The sequence below is a fragment of the Pseudorca crassidens genome, chromosome 10 (genome assembly GCF_039906515.1).
Source record: "Pseudorca crassidens isolate mPseCra1 chromosome 10, mPseCra1.hap1, whole genome shotgun sequence".
NCBI classification, from domain to species: Eukaryota; Metazoa; Chordata; class Mammalia; order Artiodactyla; family Delphinidae; genus Pseudorca; species Pseudorca crassidens.
This window is the reverse complement of record NC_090305.1, coordinates 62,715,394-62,732,838: the sequence shown is the minus strand read 5'-3', so window position 1 is coordinate 62,732,838 and position 17,445 is coordinate 62,715,394. Positions and strand designations below refer to the sequence as shown.

At 39.1% G+C, this 17,445-nt stretch overlaps 1 protein-coding gene and 1 long non-coding RNA gene across 6 annotated transcripts in view; one reads left to right on the top strand and one right to left on the bottom strand.

Annotated features, from left to right (window-relative positions):
* The window catches only part of LOC137232318 (uncharacterized), a 557,085-nt gene that overhangs the window by 377,144 nt on the left and 162,496 nt on the right, over positions 1–17,445 (bottom strand). The window lies entirely within an intron of this gene.
* The window catches only part of MYRIP (myosin VIIA and Rab interacting protein), a 221,280-nt gene that overhangs the window by 165,639 nt on the left and 38,196 nt on the right, over positions 1–17,445 (top strand). The gene's annotated exons all lie outside the window — the stretch shown is intronic.

Below are 17,445 nucleotides of genomic sequence, written 5' to 3'. Positions count from 1 at the left end.
ATTAAACTCCCAAAACTTCACAGCAGTCTACATAGCCATGCACCGTAGAGCACATTTTCTCATATTGTCAACAATACTCAGTGCTGTCAGTCTGTTAAACTGTTCCCAACTTTATGTGAGGAAAAACAAATATTTCTTTTTAGTTAACATAGTTACTACTAAGATTGAGCATTTTTTCCTATATTTACAGCTATTTGCATTTTTCCTTCCGTGAAAGACACATTTATATGTTTCTTCTATTATTTCGTCAGACCAATTGTCTTTTTCTCCTTGATTTTTAGGAATTAGTTTTATTTTCTAATTATACTGTAGATGTTAGTTCTTTGAAGGTTACACACTGAAGATACTCTCCCATTGTCTATCACTTTCACCTTAACTTTATTTAAGTATACTTCACATGCAAAAATTTTTGTTGCTAATAGTTTATCAATTATTTTCTTCATTTCCTTTACATTTTGTACCTTGTTTGAGAAGGTTTTAAATCTCCAAGGCTATTAGAATATTTTCCTATTTTTTCCTAATACTTTGTAGTTTTGTATTTTACATTTAGCTCTTTAGTCTAATGTACTTTACTTTGGGGGACAATATGATCTAACCTTATTTTTTTTCAAATTAAATATCTGTCATCAAATCATTATTAAGTAATTCATCCTATATGTATTATGAGCAGTTTTCTGAGTCACGGAAGCCATATTAGAATCATAAACCCATTCCTTAAAAGATGCTGCTCCTTGAGAAGCAAGAAGAACTACAATCCTGCAGCCTGTGGAACAAAAACCACATTCACAGAAAGAGAAACAAGATGAAAAGGCAGAGGGCTATGTATCAGATGAAGGAACAAGATAAAACCCCCCCAAAAAACTAAATGAAGTGGAGATAGGCAACCTTCCAGAAAAAGAATTCAGAATGATAGTGAAGATGATCCAGGACCTCGGAAAAATAATGGAGGCAAAGATCAACAAGATGCAAGAAATGTTTAACAAAGACTTAGAAGGATTAAAGAACAAACAAACAGAGATGAACAATACAATAACTGAAATGAAAACTACACTAGAAGGAATCAATAGCAGAATAACTGAGGCAGAAGAACGGATAAGTGACCTGGAAGACAGAATGTGGGAATTCACTGCTGCGAAACAGAAAAAAAGAAAAAAGAATGAAAAGAAATGAAGGCAGCCTAAGAGACCTCTGGGACAACATTAAACGCAACAACATTCACATTATAGGGGTCTCAGAAGGAGAAGAGAGAGAGAAGGGACCAGAGAAAATATCTGAAGAGATTACAGTCGAAAATTTCCCAAACATGGGAAAGGAAATAGCCACCTAAGTCCAGGAAGCACGGAGAGACCCATACAGGATAAACCCAAGGAGAAACACGCCAAGACACATAGCAATCAAATTGACAAAAATTAAAGACAAAGAAAAATTATTAAAAGCAGCAAGGGAAAAATGACAAATAACATACAAAGGAACTCCCATAAGGTTAACAGCTGATTTCTCAGCAGAAACTCTATAAGCCAGAAGGGAGTGGCATGATATACTTAAAGTGATGAAAGGGAAGAACCTACAACCAAGATTACTCTACCCGGCAAGGATCTCATTCAGATTTGATGGAGAAATCAAAACCGTTACAGGCAAGCAAAAGCTAAGAGAATTCAGCACCACCAAACCAACTCTACAACAAATGCTAAAGGAACTTCTCTAAGTGAGAAACACAAGAGAAGAAAAGGACCTACAAAAACAAACCCAAAACAATTAAGAAAATGGTAATAGGAACATACATATCGATAATTACCTTAAACATGAATTGATTAAATACTCCAACAAAAAGACACAGGCTTGCTGAATGGATACAAAAACAAGACCCATATATATGCTGTCTACAAGAGACCCACTTCAGACCTAGGGAGACATTCAGACTGAGAGTGAGGGGATGAAAAAAGATATTCCATGCAAATGAAAGTCAAAGGAAAGCTGGAGTAGCAATACTCATATCAGATAAAATAGACTTCAAAATAAAGAATGTTACATGAGACAAGCAAGGACACTACATAATGATCAAGGGATCAATCCAAGAAGAAGATATAACAATTATAAATATATATGCACCCAACATAGGAGCACCTCAATACATAAGGCAAATGCTAAGAGCTATAAAAGAAGAAATTGACAGTAACACAATAATAGTTGGGGACTTTAACACCTCACTTACACCAATGGACAGATCATCCAAAATGAAAATAAATAAGGAAACACAAGCTTTAAATGACACAACAGACCAGACAGATTTAATTGATATTTATAGGACGTTCCATCCCAAAACAGCAGATTACACTTTCTTCTCAAGTGCGCACAGAATATTCTCTAGGATAGATCACATCTTGGGTCACAAATCAAGCCTCAATAAATTTAAGAAAATTGAAATCATATAAAGCAACTTTTCTGACCACAACACTATGAGATTAGAAATCAATTAAAGGGAAAGAAACATTAAAAATACAAACACATGGAGGCTAAACAATACGTTACTAAATAACCAAGAGATCACTGAAGAAATCAAACAGGAAATCAAAAAATACCTAGAGACAAATGACAATGAAAACACGATGATCCAAAACCTATGGGATGCAGCAAAAGCAGTTCTAACAGGGAAGTTTATAGCTATACAAGCCTACCTCAAGAAACAAGAAAAATCTCAAATAAACAATCTAACCTTACACCTAAAGGAACTAGAGAAAGAAGAACAAACAAAACCCAAAGTTAGCAGAAGGAAAGAAATCATAAAGATAAGAGCAGAAATAAATGAAATAAAAACAAAGAAAACAATAGCAAAGATCAATAAAACTAAAAGCTGGTTCTTTGAGAGGATAAACAAAATTGATAAACCATTAGGCAGACTCATCAAGTAAAGAGGGAGAGGACTCAAATCAATAAAATTAGACATGAAAAAGAGAAGTTACAACGGACACCACAGAAATACAAAGCATCCTAAGAGACTACCACAAGCAACTCTACGCCAATAAAATGGACAACCTGGAAGAAACAGACAAATTCTTAGAAACGTATAACCTTCCAAGACTGAACCACGAAGAAATAGAAAATATGTACAGACCAATCACAAGTAATGAAATTGAAACTGTGATTAAAAATTTTCCCGGTCTTCCCTGGTGGCACAGTGGTTGAGAATCTGCCTGCCAATGCAGGGGACACGGGCTCAAGCCCTGGTCTGGGAAGATCCCACATGCCACACAACTAGGCCTGTGAGCCACAACTACTGAGCCTGCGTTTCTGGAGCCTGTGCTCCGCAACAAGAGAGACCGTGATAGTGAGAGGTCCGCACATCGCAATGAAGAATGGCCCCCGCTTGCCACAACTAGAGAAAGCCCTCACATAGAAACAAAGACCCAACACAGCCAAAAATAAATAAGTAAATAAATAAATTTAAAACTGAAACAAACAAACAAAAATCTTCCAACAAACAAAAGTCCAGGACGAGATGGCTTCTCAGGTGAATTCTATCAAACATTTAGAGAAGAGCTAACACCCATCCTTCTCAAACTCTCCCAAAAAACTGCAGAGGAAGGAACACTCCCAAACTCATTCTATGAGGCCACCATCACGCTGATACCCAAACCAGACAAAGATACTACAAAAAAAGAAAATTACAGACCAATATCACTGATGAATACAGAAGCAAAAATTCTCAACAAAATATTACAGACTCCAACAACACATTAAAAGGATCATACACCATGATCAAGTGGGATTTATCCCAGGGATGCAAGGATTCTTCAATATATGCAAATCAATCAATGTGATACACCATATTAACAAATTGAAGGAGAAAAACCATATGATCATCTCAATAGATGCAGAAAAAGCTTTTGACAAAATTCAACACCCATTTATGATAAAAACTCTCCAGAATGTGGGCACAGAGGGAACCTATCTCAACATAATAAAGGCCATATATGACAAACCCACAGCAAACATCATTCTCAATAGTGAAAAACTGAAAGCATTGCCTCTAAGATCAGGAACAAGAAAAGGATGTCCACTCTCACCACTATTATTCAACATAGTTTTGGAAGTCCTAGCCACGGCAATAAGAGAAGAAAAAGAAATAAAAGGAATACAAATTGGAAAAGAAGAAGTAAAACTGTCACTGTTTGCAGATGACATGATACTACACATAGAGAATCCTAAAGATGCCACCAGAAAACTACTAGAGCTAATCAGTGAATTTGGTAAAGTTGCAGAGTACAAAATTAATGCACAGAAATCTCTTGCACTCCTGTATACTAATAATGAAAAATCTGAAAGAGAAATTAAGGAAACACTCCCATTTACCAATGCAACAAAAAGAATAAAATACCTAGGAATAAACCTACCTAGGGAGACAAAAGACCTGTGTGCAGAAAACTATAAGACACTGATGAAAGAAATTAAAGATAATATGAACAGATGGAGAGATATACCATGTTCTTGGATTAGAAGAATCAATATTGTGAAAATGACTATACTACCCAAAGCAATCTACAGATTCAATGCAATCCCTATCAAATTACCAATGGCATTTTTTATGGAACTAGACCAAAAAATCTTAAAATTTGTATGGAGACACAAAAGACCCCGAATAGCTAAAGCAGTCTTGAGGGAAAAAAACAGAGCTGGAGGAATCAGACTCCCTGATTTCAGACTATATTATAAAGCTATAGTAATCAAGACAATATGGTACTGGCACATAAACAGAAACATAGATCAACGGAACAGGATAGAAAGCCCAGAGATTAACCCATGCACCTATGGTCAACTAATCTATGAGAAAGGAGGCAAGGATATACAGTGGAGAAAAGACAGTCCTTCAATAAGTGGTTCTGGGAAAACTGGACAGGTACATGTAAAAGAATGAAATTAGAACACTACCTAACACTATACACAAAAATAAACTCAAAATGGATTAAAGACCTAAACATAAGACTGGACACTATAAAACTCTTAGAGGAAAACATAGGAAGAACACTCTTTGACATAAATCACAGCAAGATCTTTTTTGATCCATCTCCTAGAGTAATGGAAATAAAAACAAAAATAAACAAATGGGACCTAATGAAACTTCAAAGCTTTTGCACAGCAAAGGAAACCATAAACAAGACGAATAGACAGCCCTCAGAATGGGAGAAAATATTTGCAAACGAATCAATGGACAAAGGATTACTCTCCAAAATATATAAACAGCTCATGAAGCTCAATATTAAAAAAACAAACAACCCAATCCAAAAATGGGCAGAAGACCTACATAGACATTTCTCCAAAGAAGACATACAGATGGCCAAGAAGCACATGAAAAGCTGCTCAACATCACTAATTATTAGAGAAATGCAAATGAAAACTACAATGAGGTATCACCTCACACCAGTTAGAATGGGCATCATCAGAAAATCTACAAACAACAAATGCTGGAGAGGGTGTGGAGAAAAGGGAACCCTCCTGCACTGTTGGTGGGAATGTAAATTGATACAGCCACTATGGAGAACAGTATGGAGATTCCTTAAAAAACTAAAAATAGAATTACCATATGATCCAGGAATTCCACTACTGAGCATATACCCAGAGAAAACCATAATTCAAAAAGACACATGCACCCCAATGTTCACTGCAGCACTATTTACAACAGCCAGGTCATGGAAGCAACCTAAATGCCCATCGACAGACGAATGGATAAAGAAGATGTGGTACATATATACAATGGGATATTACTCAGCCATAAAAAGGAACAAAATTGGGTCATTTGTAGAGACGTGGATATATCTGGAGACTGTCATACAGAGTGAAGTAAGTCAGAAAGAGAAATACAAATATCGTATATTAACGCATATATGTGGAACCTAGAAAATGGTACAGATGAGCCGGTTTGCAGGGCAGAATTTGAGCACAGATGTAGAGAACAAACGTATGGACACCAAGGAGGGAAAGCCATGGGGAGGTGGTGGTGGTGGTGTAATGAATTGGGCGATTGGGATTGACATGTATACAGTGAGGTGTATAAAACTGATGACTTATAAGAACCTGCTGTATAAAAAAATAAATTAAATTAAATTAAAAAATTAAAATAAAATTAAAAAGATGCTGCTCCTTGACCTGAGATCCAAGAGAAATTTATCTCATGGGTCCTTGTGGAGAGAATGCAGAATACAGCACCCTCCACAATAAACTGCTTCAAACGAACACACACTTTGGAGGCTGCTTCTCACAGTGTCCCTCAGTGTGGACCAATACATCGCTCTGGGGACAACTCAGTTGGGTCAGGTCTACGAGGGGCCAAAATACTCTGACCTCTGCTGGTCCGGGTTGCTCCAGGATTAAATTGTAGGATCTGTAGAGGAGTGGATGGCTGCCTCCTTAGGCCCTGGCTCATGAGTGCTGTGCAGCTCTGAATTCAAAGGCATGCACCTGACAAGTGCCTGCAAGACCATGCATGTTGGGGGTAGTATGGCAACACCCCCACGCCCATGAACAGAGGCACCTGACGGGTCCACCCACCTCGGAGGTGTGTCAAGAGAACGCTCCCAAGCAAGCCCTTAAATCTTCTCAAATTGTGTTTGAATTTCCTCCAGTACACAGACCAAAGGGTGACAGTCCCCACCTCCCCATCCCCAACTCTTCACCATTGATTTTCATATCTTTTTAGGTGTGGAAACTTCCTTTAAATGAAAACTTAGAGAGCCTCTCTGAGACAAGTCTGCCGTCCCCCCATGCCTCTCACTCCCACCTCCACAGCAGCCTAAGCAAGTACAGATCATAACCTGCAAAAAGTTTAGAGCAAGTATGACCAAATACCCCCTGGACAGCAGAAAAACCTTGAGTCAAGTATCTGTCAAGTGATTCCCCTTATTGGTGAGAATTGCTGGGTGAGCCCTCTAAGACAAGCCGGTTGCAGAGAACAGGTCTAGAAAACAATGAGACATTTGCTGTATAACAGTGTTTCTTAAACATTCTTGTGTCATAGGCTCTTTTGAGAACCTGATGAATTATTAAGTCTTCTCCCCAGTGGGGGGAGAAATGTGCATAAACACAAGCGCTCAGAGCTTTACATTTTTAAACAGGACTCTGTTGGATATTAAGGATCATCCACCAAAAATAATGACTTTTGTTTTGCTATAGTTAACTTATAGCCCTATTTTGGGCAGATATCAAATAGAGGGGCTACCTGTCAGTTAAAGCCTTTACTTACTTGAGGCAGTAAAACCGTATTCATTCCACGAGGCAAATGTTGAGCTCTCTATATGGCAGGGACTCGAACCCAGCCCACTCACAACAGATAGCAAGTCGTTTGCAATGAAAAGAAGGGAATCTGGAACACCCCTCAGCCCCGCTACCCCAGCCCCTACCCTGAAGGTCATCATGTGATTGTTCAGGAGACTCTTCCTGCCCCTTCTGAGATTCTGACTCTCACGCCTCCATTATGGTCCAGGTTCTGAATCATCATCAAAATCCAAGGATCATGTAACTTAGTCTACACCCAATGCCAATCCAGAGTCAAAGAAAAAAATAAAGATGAAATCACTGTTAACGCTGCTTCCTTCCTAAAGGATTTTTCCACAAAGTAATAGGACAACTGTGGTCAGTATGAAAATAATTGTGTCTTAAATGCCTGTTCCTCATTTAAATATTGACCCGAGAAGTCCAGGCTAATGATTTTCCAGATATTTTATACAGATTGCCATAATTCTAGGGAATAAATGGCTGCTGTTTCAACAAATGGCATAGTTAATTCTGCCAGATTATAAAGGGAAAACAGACTAGGGGCAGAGCCCATCCGTCAGAGGGATTTGGGTTCTGGGAGAGGGAGATGTGACCCAGATTTGATTAAGGTTTTGTTTATTTTGAAATCAATCTTATAATATGAAGGACTCAGAGAACAGCTTGGGATTCACACCAGGACAACTGACCTGTAATTATAAAAGCTAAAATTAAGGCTTCCAGATGACACCCAGGTGCTAAGTTCCCATAACCTCCTTCACCAAATTCATCCCCAAGATCCAGGCCCCATATCTGCCTTCTGTGAAGGTCCACTGACCCAACTCAGACCCTTCCAGGTAAAGCAGTTCTTCTTGAGGCAGGAAGATTATAATATTAAATTTGATAAAATTCCAGGTTCCATCTTCCCATTTCCACCCTGTTAAGTTGACCAAGGATTTGGTATATTTTGGTACGTATGACTGTTCTTATCACACCAGTTATTTTTTTTAATGCTTTATTCACCAGAGTACAGCATGTGAATAAATCTAGTTTTAGGTTAACAGCAATACACTGGGAGAGGACAAACCTCTATCTTAAGGCACCAGAGACAGAACTTTTTCGAGTCCTCAGAAGAAACAGGTCAACAGTGGAGTCAGCCAGCCCCAAGGCTCATTCTGCTCTTCTTGGATTTGGGATAAATATGCCAAGGGATTTGCAAGTAAAGCTATGTACATTTGTCACGTACAGTGCCTCTAGGGTTAGTTAACCTGTTGGGGCTTTTCTCTGAAGTTGACTAAAATGATATCTAAAAGCAAGCTTCAGAAATTCTGATTTTTTAGGTCAGGTTCAGTATCTTTCATCACAGGGGCTGGGGAGAGCCACCAGGACACCAGGATATATTCAATGAAGCCTGACATGTAACACCTGAGAGTAATTCTTTAGCAGGGCTCTTTTTAAAAAGATGGAGAAAACCCAGAGCCTCCCACCTCCCCCTCAAATGACCGGGCAGTTGAAAGGCAGGCTCTAGGAAAAAGTGTTGCTAGGACTGCGGTTGTTTAGCCTGGAAGACATTGACATTGCTCCCTTCAAATGTGTGGGGAATTTTGATGAGGACGATGATAAGGCTGAGTAGGAGAAAAACTGCTTTGAATTAAAGCAAGCAGGATTTCAAGGTCTATAAAGACAGACCACTAGGGCGACTGAAGGTAAGGACAGTCCTCTGAGACTGTGGCTTTGCTAACTGTTCTCCTTCCAAGGAGCATGGTTTAATTTGGAGCTTCTAGCCTCATCTTAGAATAATGCAAAGAGCTTGGCCTTCAGGGTCAGGCCATCTTCAGCTCAGCCATACACTAGGCACCTGACCTTGGACAGCCTACTCAACCTCAGTGTCTTTGTGGAACAGAGGGAACGACTGAGACCCTTGAAGGAGATTGTGTGCCTCGCCGAGGGCAGTGCTCACCCACATGGCTGTGCTCAGCTGCGAGAACTGTCCAGTTCTCACATACTCATTGCCTCCATTTATTTCCACCTCTTCGTTTCTCAATCTTGAGAATTCACAGATTACTCAAGAATTTTTCAGAGGATATCTAGTTTGAGAACAGCTGCATTCAAATTTAAATACTGTCAAGGTAAGAAATCTTTAGCACCACCAGAAGCATAAATGCAAATGAAGGAATGGCGATCCACGGCAGCACTCAGCTGTAAGGTGGCTGCCCTGGTAATCCAGAATGTGCCTTTTTTTTTTTTTTTTAGGTTATCAGTGAAATGAAAACCAAAATTTAAAAATTAGTATAAAGAACTTGCAGACCACCGAGAATAGATTAGAAGTCTCTTGCTTAAGAAAATGTACTAGCTTATCTTAATGAGTATTCCGTCATCAGGTGTTTAAAATTTTAATCTTTATTTAGCCAGAATCTCCATGTTCCACACACTAAATGGAAGTGTGCAAAGAAAAGGCAACGTTTTGATCTTCCATAACCGCCTTAAATTTCCTCATCAGCCTCCGCACTCTGAAGAGCCGGGAATGTAAGCCAGGCAATCCAAGGAACACTTAGCCTCTTGCAATTTAATCAACTTTCTGTTTAAAACTGTATTTTTTTAAGTAAATAACCAGTCGTCCAACCCCTCCACTTTCTCTACCTTCGCTGTCTTGGGGGTGGGGAGGGGGGCTTCTGGTGTCCTCTTAGAGCTGAGCAGTGTCCTCTGGGTCCCTGCAGGTCTCTCAGTGATAGGGCCCCTGTTCATCCCCCTCCTGCTCCCCGCCCAGCATCCCCCACCAGTGTCTAAGGCTCCCTCTCCTGTGTGCTCAGAGAGGGAGTGCAGGAGACCCTCCAACAGAGGTTCTGTGTGTCAGAACCCAGGATCTCTCCCTCAGGCCCCAGCTCGGCTCTCACTTTCATCCACTTCCCACATGGCTGTCCAGCCACAGGGCAGCTACCTCATTTCCACTGTAGGGAGCCCCTGGGCGCTCACCTTCGAGCCACACCAAAGATCTTCCATAAGCCAGCTTCTGGATGCCCTTGGGGCCACCCAGGAGCCTGGGAGATATTTGACAGATAAAGCTCAGTTCCTTAGGCAGATGCTTAACCCTCTGCAGTCTGACCCAGGCCTGTTTTCTCCATACCCCCAAGTTCCCACTCTCTCCACTTCTGAGCCTTATTCCTCTAACTATACTGAGCAGTTTCATACACCCTAGGTCTTAGTGATCCTGCTGCTTCCTCATCAAGAATGCTTGTCCCCATATCTACATATTAAAATGCTCCTCACCTCTCAAGAACCTGCTCAGAGACCATTCTTCCCATGGAGCTGCCCCAAGTCCTCAGACCAAGGGACTCCTCCTTCTCAGGCATAATGGGGGCATTACTCACCTCTCACAAGGTCCTCATCATGATTCTTACTCAGGGCCAGAAAAAAAAAATTATCATTTCCCAGGGATCCTTTTTCTTTTATCAATCCAGTGATCTTTTTTCATTTCTGTCATCTATCTCCTTCTAATCACTTTTATATAGACATCTCCCTTTAGCATTTATCCAATTACAAACTGTATCAAGCAAATTTGGTGCACAAACATCATAAAGAATCTGCAACACATCTTTTTAGCGGAACAGGATGGTCTAGATTCTTGTTGCAAAATATGTGTGATGAAGCCCTTCTTGTTGAATGACTAACTGAATGAAAATACCATCTTTTCTCTTATCCTGATAAATACGTTGTTTACTCATCGATTCTTGAGTTGAGAAAATTCACCTAGGACACTGTCATCTGAAGATTCTTAGGCTGAGATTTTATTTATACAATCAATTCCATCATCATTGTTAGAGTCTGGGGAGCTGCTCTTCTCTTTAACTTCATCTTCTGAGTCATCTAATTATGAAATGTTCTCTGTCTGTTTTATTCCTTTACCATTATGAAAAATTTTGAATTCTCAACCATATACAATGAGCTAAAAGCAGACTCAAAACGGTGATGATTTATTCTGATGTTGAATCATCCTTCTAGGTAATTCCATTCTTCTGTTTTATTATTCTAGTCTCTTTTTAGCATAATTGGAAATATTTGATGAGTAATGATGAAAGATAATTCCCAGGATGATGAAACAGCCAAATATTTCAAAAGATAAGGAAAATGAGATCATAGAAATCCCTTCATGTATCTTAGATTTATAAAAGGGTCCAATGAACCCAGATAGTAATTGCAAAATACAATGAGTTTTATTTACAAAATTAGTACATTTTCACTTTGTTTGTTGGGAGTTCTTCAAGGAAGAATAAAAGCCATGAAATACCAAGCCTTATAAATAGATACAACAACTTAAAGAGGAAACTCAAAAACTAATACTGGGAGATTGGTTCAGGATGGTGGAGTAGAAGGACATGTGCTCACTCCCTCTTGCGAGAGCATCAGAATCACAACTAACTGCTGAACAATTATCGACAGAAAGACACTGGAACTCACCAAAAAAGATACCCCACATCCAAAGACAAAGGAGAAGACACAAAGAGATGGTAGGAGGGGCACAATCACAATAAAATCAAATCCCATAACTGCTGCGTGGGTGACTCACAAACTAGAGAACAATTATACCACAGAAGTCCTCCCACTGGAGTGAAGGTTCTGAGCCCCACGTCAGGCTTCCCAACCTGGAGGTCTAACAACAGGAGGAGGAATTCCCAGAGAATCAGACTTTGAACACTAGCAGGATTTGATTGCAGGACTTCAACAGGACTGGGGGAAACAGAGACTCCACTCTTGAAGGGCACACACAAAGTTGTATGTGCATCAGGACCCAGGGGGAAGGAGCAGTGACCCCACAGGAGAATGAACCAGACCTACCTGCTAGTGTTGGAGGGTCTCCTGCAGAGCTGGGGGGAGGCTGTGGCTCACCACGGGGACAGGGACACTGGCAGTGGAAGTTCTGGGAAGTACTCCTTGGCTTAAGCCCTCCTGGAGTTGTCCATTATCCCCACCAGAGAGCCTGCAGGCTCCAGGGCTGGGTCGCCTCAGGCCAAACAACCAACAGGAGGGAAGTCAGCCCCACCCATCAGCAGACAAGCAGATTAAAGTTTTCTGAGCTCTGCCCACCAGAGCAACACCCAGCTCTATCCACCACCAGTCCCTCCCATCAAGAAGCTTGCACAAGCCTCTTAGCTAGCCTCATCCACCAGAGGGCAGACAACAGAAGCAAGAACTACGATCCTGCAGCCTGTGGAACAAAAACAACATTCACAGAAAGACAGACAAAATGAAAAGGCAGAGGACTATGCACCAGATGAAGGAACAAGATAAAACCCCAGAAAAAAAACTAAATGAAGTGGAGATAGGCAACCTTCCAGAAAAAGAATTCAGAATAATGATAGTGAAGATGATCCAGGACCTCGAAAAAAGAATGGAGGCAAAGATCAAGAAGATGCAAGAAATGTTTAACAAAGACCTAGAAGAATTAAAGAACAAACAAACAGAGATGGACAGTAACTGAAATGAAAACTACACTAGAAGGAATCAATAGCAGAATAACTGAGGCAGAAGAACGGATAAGTGACCTGGAAGACAGAATGGTGGAATTCACTGTCGTGGAACAGAATAAAGAAAAAAGAATGAAAAGAAATGAAGGCAGCCTAAGAGACCTCTGGGACAACATTAAATGCACTAACATTCGCATTATAGGGGTCCCAGAAGGAGAAGAGAGAGAGAATGGATGCAAGAAAATATTTGAAGTGATTATAGTTGAATACTTCCCTAACATGGGAAAGGAAATAGCCACCCAAGTCCAGGAAACACAGAGAGTCCCAAGCAGGATAAACCCAAAGAGAAACATGACAAGACACATAGTAATCGAACTGACAAAAATTAAAGACAAAGAAAAATTATTAAAAGCAAAAAGGGAAAAATAACATACAAGGGAACTCCCATAAGGATAACAGCTGATTTCTCAGCAGACACTCTACAAGCCAGAAGGGAGTGGCATGATGTATTTAAAGTGATGAAAGTGAAGAACCTACAACCAAGATTACTCCACCTGGCAAGAATCTCTTTCAGATTTGATGGAGAAATCAAAACAGTTACAGACAAGCAAAAGCTAAGAGAATTCAGCACCACCAAACCAGCTCTACAACAAATGCTAAAGGAACTTCTCTAAGTGGGAAAAACAAGAGAAGAAAAGGATCTACAAAAACAAACCCAAAAACAATTAAGAAAATGGTCATAGGAACATACATATCAATAATTACCTTAAATGTGAATGGATTAAATGCTCCAAGCAAAGACACAGGCTCATTGAATGGATACAAAAACAAGACCCATATATATGCTGTCTACAAGAGACCCACTTCAGACCTAGGGACACATTCAGACTGAAAGTGAAGGGATAGAGAAAGATATTCCATGCAAATGGAAATCAAAACAAAGCTGGAGTATCAATACTCATATCAGATAAAATAGACTTTAAAATAAAGAATGTTACATGAGACAAGGAAGGACACTACATAATGATCAACGGATCAATCCAAGAAGAAGATATAACAATCATAAATATATATGCACCCAACACAGGAGCACCTCAATACATAAGGCAAATGCTAACAGCTATAAAAGAAGAAATTGACAGTAACACAATAATAGTTGGGGACTTTAACACCTCACTTACATCAATGGACAGATCATCCGGACAGAAAATTAATAAGGAAACACAAGCTTTAAATGACACAACAGACCAGATAGATTTAATTGATATTCATAGGACATTCCATCCAAAAACAGCAGATTACCCTTTTTTCTCAAGTGCACACATTCTCAAGGATAGATCACATCTTGGGTCACAAATCAAGCCTCAGTAAATTTAAGAAAATTGAAATCATATAAAGCATCTTTTCCGACCACAACGCTATGAGATTAGAAATCAATTACAGGGAAAAAAATGTAAAAAGCACAAACACATGGAGGCTAAACAATACATTACTAAATAACCAAGAGATCACTGAAGAAATCAAACAGGAAATCAAAAAATACCTAGAGACAAATGACAACGAAACACGACAATCCTAAACCTATGGGATGCAGCAAAAGCCGTTCTAAAAGGGAAGCTTATAGCAATACAATCCTACCTCAAGAAACAAGTAAAGTCTCAAATAAACAATCTAACCTTATACCTAAAGGAACTAGAGAAAGAAGAACAAACAAAACCCAAAGTTAGTAGAAGGAAAGAAATCATAAAGATCAGAGCAGAAGTAAATGAAATAGAAACAAAGAAAACAATAGCAAAGATCAATAAAACTAAAAGCTGGATCTTTAGAAGATAAGCAAAATTGATAAACCTTTAGCCAGACTCATCAAGTAAAATAGGGAGAGGACTCAAATCAATAAAATTAGAAAGGAAAAAGGAGAAGTACAACAGACACCACAGAAATACAAAACATCCTTAGAGACTACCACAAGCAACTCTATGCCAATAAAATGGACAACCTGGAAGAAATGGAAAATTCTTAGAAAGGTATAACCTTCCAAGATTGAACCGGAAGAAACAGAAAATATGAACAGACCAATCACAAGAAATGAAATTTATTAAAAATCTTCCAACAAACAAAAGTCCAGGATCAGATGGCTTCACAGGTGAATTCTATCAAACATTCAGAGAAGAGCTAACACCCATCCTTCTCAAACTCTTCCAAAAAATTGCAGAGGAAGGAACACTCCCATACTCATTCTACAAGACCACCATCACCCTGATACCAAAACCGGACAAATATACTACAAAAAAAAGAAAATTACAGACTAATATCACTGATGAATATAGATGCAAAAATCCTCAACAAAATACTAGCAAGAAGAATCCAACACATTAAAGGAATCATACACCATGATCAAGTGGGATTTATCCCAGGGATGCAACGATTCTTCAATATATGCAAATCAATTAACAAATTAAAGAATAAAAACCATATGATCATCTCAATAGATGCAGAAAAAGCTTTTAACAAAATTCAACACCCATTTATGAGAAAAACTCTCCAGAAAGTGGGCATAGAGGGAACCTACCTCAACATAATAAAGGCCATATATGACAAACCCACAGAAAACATCATTCTCAATGGTGAAAAACTGAAAGCATTTCAGGAACAAGACAAGGATGTCCACTCTCTCCACTATTATTCAATATAGTTTTGGACGTCCCAGCCATGACAATCAAAAAAGAAAAAGAAATAAAAGGAATACAAATTGGAAAAGAAGAAGTAAAAGTGTCACTGTTTGCAGATGACATGATACTATACATAGAAAATCCTAAAGATGCCACCAGAAAACTATTAGAACTAATCAATGAATTTGGTAAGGTTGCAGGATACAAAATTAATGCACAGAAATCTCTTGCATCCCTATACACTAACAACGAAAGATCAGAAAGAGAAAGTAGGGAAACAAACCCATTTACCATCACATCAAAAAGAATAAAATACCTAGGAATAAACCTACCTAAGGAGGTAAAAGACCTTACTCAGAAAGCTATAAGACACTGATGAAAGAAATCAAAGATGAAACAAACAGATGGACAGATATACCATGTTCTTGGATTGGAAGAATCAATATTGTGAAAATGACTATATTACCCAAAGCAATCTACAGATTCAATGCAATCCCTATCAAATTACCAATGGCATTTTTTACAGAATAGAACAAAAAATTTTTTAATTTGTATGGAGACACAAAAGACCCCAAATAGGCAAAACAATCTTGAGGGAAAAAAATGGAGCTGGAGGAATCAGACTCCCTGATTTCAGACTATACTACAAAGCTACAGTAATCAAGACAATATGGTACTAGCACAAAAACAGAAATATAGATCAATGGAAGAGGATAGAAAGCCCAGAGATAAACCCACGCACCTATGGTCAACTAATCTACGACAAAGGAGGCAAGGATATACAATGGAGAAAAGACAGTCTCTTCAACAAGTGGTGCTGGGAAAACTGGACAGCTACATGTAAAGAATGAAATTAGAACACTCCCTAACACCATACACAAAAGTAAACTCAAAATGGATTAAAGACCTAAATGTAAGCCCGGATACTATAAAACTCTTAGAGGAAAACATAGGAAGAACACACTTTGACATAAATTACAGCAAGACCTTTTTTGACCCACCTCCTGGAGTAATGGAAATAGAAGCAAAAATAAACAAATGGGACCTAATGAAACTTCCAAGCTTTTGCACAGCAAAGGGAACTATAAACAAGACAAAAAGACAACACTCAGAGTGGGAGAAAATATTTGCAAACGAATCAACGGACAAAAGATTAATCTCCAAAATATATAAACAGCTCATGCAGCTCAATATTAAAACAACAAGCAGCCCAATCCAAAAATGGGCAGAAGATCTACATAGACATTTCTCCAAAGAAGACATACAGATGGCCAAGAGGCACATGAAAAGCTACTCAACATCAATAATTATTAGAGAAATGCAAATGAAAACTACAATGAGGTATCACCTCACACTGGTTAGAATGGGCATCATCAGAAAATCTACAAACAACAAATGCTGGAGAGGGTGTGGAGAAAAGGGAAGCCTCTTGCACTGTTTGTGGGGATGTAAATTGATACCGCCACTATGAAGAACAGTATGGAGGATACTTAAAATACTAAAAATAGAATTACCTTATGACCAAGCAATCCCACTACTGGGCATATACCCTGAGAAAACCATAATTCAAAAAGACACATGCACTCCAATGTTCATTGCAGCTCTATTTCCAATAGCCAGGACACGGAAGCAACCTAAATGCCCCCTGACAGACGAATGGATAAAGAAGATGTGGTACATATATACAATGGAATATTACTCAGCCGTAAAAAGGGACGAAATTCGGTCATTTGTAGAGACGTGGATGGACCCAGAGACTGTCATACAGAGTGAAGTAAGTCAGAAAGAGAAAAACAAATATCGTATATTAACGCATATATGTGGAATCTAGAAAAATGGTACAGGTCAACTGGTTTACAGGGCAGAAATAGGGACACAGATGTAGAGAAAAAATGTATGGACACCAAGGGGGGAAAGCCAGGGGTGGGGGGTGGGATGAATTGGGAGGTTGGGATTGACATATATACACTAATATGTATAAAATAGATAACTAATAAGAACCTGCTTTAAGCACAGGGAGATCAGTTCGGTGCTTTGTGACCACCTAGAGGGGTGGGATAGGGAGAGTGGGA